The sequence below is a fragment of the Artemia franciscana genome, chromosome 10, assembly GCF_032884065.1.
Source record: "Artemia franciscana chromosome 10, ASM3288406v1, whole genome shotgun sequence".
Lineage (NCBI taxonomy): Eukaryota > Metazoa > Arthropoda > Branchiopoda > Anostraca > Artemiidae > Artemia > Artemia franciscana.
Genome location: NC_088872.1, coordinates 23,373,207 through 23,378,235, shown reverse-complemented (window position 1 = coordinate 23,378,235; position 5,029 = coordinate 23,373,207). Strand labels below are relative to the sequence as shown.

The window sequence follows — 5,029 nt, the reverse complement described above, 5'->3', positions numbered from 1 at the left end:
ACGAGTAGAGCTGATAACCCCCATACCTAAAATTAGCGCTTTACTAAAAAAAAATAATAATAATAATAACCGTCGATTGTCAGTTTAATTGACATATACTGATATTTATTCCTTAAATTTTGACAATTTTATATTTATGAAAGTAAAAGAAATGAAAACATTTAAATCGTAATTGCATGTATTTAAAATATATTGTATTTGTATGCATGTTGGAAGATTATTTGACCTTATTTCTGCTCACTTTTGGCTAAACAGGGCTCTTTATTTTCTTTGAAAAGCTTGTTTTGTGGAAACAGTTTTTTAAATTGATCACAATAAAAAGTAAATTCTTTTTATGTGTGTATTGTTACCGAAACACTTTTTCTAGAGTTTTGTTACCAATAATTCTGGCCCCTAGCTGCTCCTTACTTACAGTTCATCACCACGAACAGTTTGAAGTTACATAGGAGTTTAAAAGCATTAATCTGGCCGCTCCTTACTTACAGTTCATCACCACGAACAGTTTGAAGTTACTCTGGAGTTTAAAAGCATTAATCTGGCCGCTCCTTACTTACAGTTCATCACCACGAACAGTTTGAAGTTACTCTGGAGTTTAAAAGCATTAATCTGGCCTTGCCTGGTGCACTTTTATATACTTACTTATGCTTCCGACGTCAATAAAGCTTTCTAGATTAGACTCACAGATCAAAAAAAAATCTGAAAAGGTAATTTCAACTTCCTATTTCCATTATTCCTTTTCTTGTATGGTCAGAAAAATTCCGGGAAACCCTATTAACTTTAAAATAAAATGAAGTTTGTTTTAGAGTCTGCTTCTTCAAGTCTTTTGGTTTTTCAAAGGGGTTACCAGGATTCGGGCAAGATTCCAAGCCTAATTGGAATTCTTTTCGTGTAAGGATATATTTTAATGTAACTTCCCAAAACTTACGAGTAGAGAAGAAGTAGAGACGGAGGCTAGAAAATACATTCGTGGGCTTTAATTTGGGCCTAGGTACGGACCCCGGAAATTTATGTTTTTAGTCTTTTAATAAAATTTTGTCTCAAGTATTTACTATTTTTTATGCAGTTAAGGGTTAAAAGTGGGAATTAGTGATAAGCTCAGCTCTGCATCGCTCTTAAATTTAGATTACCGCAGCTTGAATTTATGATATTTTGGAACCAATGGAGAATTTACTAGCTTTCATTTAAACTAGATAATGTGACGTACTTTTCAAGAACAAGTCATATTTGACTATAAATGTGATTTGCTATGTCGAGTGGTAAATTATAGTAAAGACAGAAACAAATGTTGCAACTCTTTCCCTGCCTATTTCCTGATGCAACGAATCAAAAACAACCCTTTTCTTAGTTTTTTTTTTGTCTTCGTTAAGGTTCTTTTTGGCCAAGTCTGTAGGCAGCTTTAAGGCCAATTCTTACCTGTGGTTTTCCAATCTGCGCTCGAAACATAATTTGTCCTTTTTAGGTCCAATTGGCCCAATACATTTTTTTACATTACTTTTTTTATGCCCCAGGGATTTAAGGCTGTAGATTCCAAATATATCACAGGAAATATGGTTTTACAGCGATTTGCCAGCCGTTACACTCCTTTCCTCCCATCAAAAATTTATTGTCTTTCTAGCCCAGGCAACGATCCTTGAAAGTTTCAAGCCAATCAGGAAACGGTTTTTGGGCTCTTTTGTGCCATTGTTTTAGAAGAGGGAAAGGAGTACCCGTACTGAAAAAAAAACCTTCTTGGTCCAGGGATTTGGGGCCTTGATTTTCAAATGTATTAAACAAATATGTTTGTCCAGTCTTTTGTGGACCTCTAGAACTCTCTCCCCTTCATTAAAAATGTGTGGTCCCTTTTTAAGAAGAGGGAGAGTGCACCCGAACTAAGAAGAATCTTGCACAATAGTATCCACTCGGCCAAGGGACTTGTGGTCTCAATTTTCAACATATTCAGAGAAAAAGAGTTTGTTAGCCCTTTCTTGGGCCCGATTTCAAGGCAAACCAATATGTTTTTTGCTTTAATTTTGTAAATTAGATCGAACTTAGTCCAAAACGTTTCATACATATTTTCAAGCGTATCGATAATAGTGTTTTCGGTCCATTTTTAGAGGCCTGTACCCCCAATCAAAAGTTTTGTGCATTGATATCCTTTTCGCCAACTAACCTACGGTTGTTAGGTTCAACTCATTTGGAAATTTCAGTTTCTTTCTTTTCGGGCCTTTTTTTCAGGGGGGGATATCAATATTTTTATCGATCATCTATTGTACATTCGGATCTGATTAGGCCAAAAAATTACAGTTTTGAGTTTCAGTTTTTGAAAAAAAAAATTTATTAGCCTTTTTAGATCCCTCTTTAAGGCGAACCCTTTTTTCTTTTCTTTTTACAAATTGGTGTCTGCGCTTTCAGACATAAGCTTCAAGACAATCAAAACAAAAAAAAAAAATCCTTGTCAAAGTTTTGGAGGCCCTTGCCCTAACCTAAATTTAAGAACTTCGGGCACAGATTTCTGCTTGGAGAAAAATGGTCTTGGTACTTATCGGTTATTGGAAACACACCAAAAAAGTGAATTTAGATTAATCCTAATGCAAAATGACAAAACATGATGATAAAATAACAGTTTAGAAACAAAATTATGGAAACCTAACCCGACCAAACATAATCTAACCAAATCTGTCGTAACCTTCCTAAGCCCCACCCCCACCCCCAATATGAAAATATATAGCCCAGATTCTACAAATTATACATTGCATTGTAACATCCATCGCTCGCTTTTGTAGCTATGAGACCGGTTTTTGGAGATGTAACATAAGTGTAATCCTTGAATGTGTTTCCAATAACCGATAAGTACCATAGTCTTTTGGGTCTTTGTAGGGGAGTAATATCTTTTCTCTCTCTTTCCTGTGTATTGGGGTTCCTCTTTGTTTATAGACTTGAGGAAATTTATTCATGAGTGAATTAGAGGTTTTTGACCCTTTTTAGCCACAGTTTTGGAGTGAATATGCCTCCAAATAATTTATTGTTTATATTAGGCTCCCCTTTGTCCATGTTCTTCCAACTGTAAGAATAAACAGATCACGGATAACAATTTTCTAAGCCAAGTCCAAGCCCCTGTAACACTCCTACCAATCCCCCGTCACCTCAACAGAATGTCTACCTCCCTTAGCCCAGTAAATGATCCTAGAAAAAAGTTTTTTTGAAATTTTTACGATATGCGTTTACCGTTGACCCGTTGACTGAATTTTGAAAATGGAATAAAAGAAGACGTGAGAGAACATTATTTGTATTCTTTGCTCCACGAAACGTTGCTAGAGATAATCGGATTGATTTTGAATGTGAAAGTCATAAACTTCGAAGCATAAAACTATAGACGATTTTCATGTTTCACTGGTTCGCACTTATCTATGCGGTAATTATTTTGTGTGTATTTTGTATTTACTTTTTATTAGTTTATTTTTTTGGTAAAATTCTAGTTGACTTCTTGCTATCTTGGAAAGGGTTTAGGTTAGGAAAATGAAACTTTCAGGGACGGGTCTACAGGCTAAAGTATGTCCCGGGAAGGTATTTTAAAGTACCCACCTCTACTCCTTCTCCCTCTAGAGGGCCGTGAAATTTGTCTACATGACAGGTCTATACCTATTGAAATTTTGACAAAACAACATTTTACCCTAATTTTCAGTTACTAGTTGCTTTTTCTCTGCCTTTAGTTCTGAAAATGCAATTCCTGTTATTCGAGTAGAATTTTTAGCCATATCAATGTTTTTTTTCAAAATTTAGGAAGCTGAAAACAATGTTGTTGTACTTCAATTAAGCAGAAGATCTATTATGCAAGGTTTCACTTTTATAACACACATATTTTTGAAGGTCATCAAAGGTCAGGGCCCTCTAGAGGGAGAAGGAGTGGATGTAGTTGCTTCAAAATACCTTCCCGGGACATACTTTAGTCTGTAGATTCATCCCTGAAAGTTTCATTTTCCTAACCTAAACCCTTTCTGAGATAGCAAGAAGTCAATTAACTAGAATTTTACCGTTTTTTTCTGTTATTTGAGGTGTGCGTCTTTAATTTTCGCGATATACTCTATATTCTCAAGAATTGTTGGTGAGGTTCAAATTTCACTTCCAGCACATTAAAAACAAGCGCATGCTGTTCACTAGCCTAGGCCAAATTTAAATGTTGTTACAGAAATTGTATAAATCAAGTGATCTCACAAGCCCGCGTGGCCTAATGGATAAGGCATCTGCCTCCTAAGCAGGGGATTGCGGGTTCGAGTCCCGCCGTGGGTTCATTTTGCTCCTGAATAGTTGGCTTCAAGATGTACCCAACTTTTGAAGTTGCTATTTCGTATAAAAAAGTTATCATTAAAAAGTAACTGTTGTAAATAAGTTGCAGTACGAATAAAAATTTCTTTTCAATGCGGATTGGTCTCAGGGGGAAAGATAATAACATGACCTGTCGGGGGTAAACATCTCCCTTTGACAATCAAGAAAAGGTTATGTTTAGCCAAAAATCTTTCTAATTTTTCAGCAGGCAGGGGGTATGAGCACCTTTTCGGGGGTGTGAAGGGGATGGTCAACTTTTGAATTTAAATATCGCCCTTGCATACGCCTGCTTAATGGTATTTCTGTAAGTGGGCGACCATTCGCAACATATTGGGGTTTTGGCATGTATTGATGAAAGGGATATATGCGTGCCTGGGATTCAATCGCTGCCTCGAGGCTAAAGTACTAAGGACATCAAAATAAAAACATTTTTAGCCCCCTAGACCAAAGCCATATCCACGGTTTTGTTCGGAGGGACACCCTCCCCCGAACAAAAATCCTGGATATGACTTTGGTCTAGGGGACTAAAAACGTTTTTATTTTGATGTCCTTAGTAAAGGGGGGGGTATTTGCCAAAAAGCTTTCCAAAACGCGTCAAACATTGATTCACATGCATTTTGTTACTTTTTTACGCGTCAGAAAAAAATTGGAGGGGACAGTCAAGCCTTCTAGCACCTCGCCCATGGATGCAGGCTTGTCCAGGACTCATCTTAAATCTGTTCATGCC

At 36.6% G+C, this 5,029-nt stretch overlaps 1 non-coding gene across 1 annotated transcript; it reads left to right on the top strand.

Moving 5' to 3' along the window:
• The first annotated feature begins 4,193 nt into the window (after positions 1–4,193).
• Positions 4,194–4,266, top strand: Trnar-ccu (transfer RNA arginine (anticodon CCU)). Its single transcript has one exon. It is a non-coding gene; the product is annotated as a tRNA-Arg (tRNA).
• Positions 4,267–5,029: the final 763 nt, after the last annotated feature.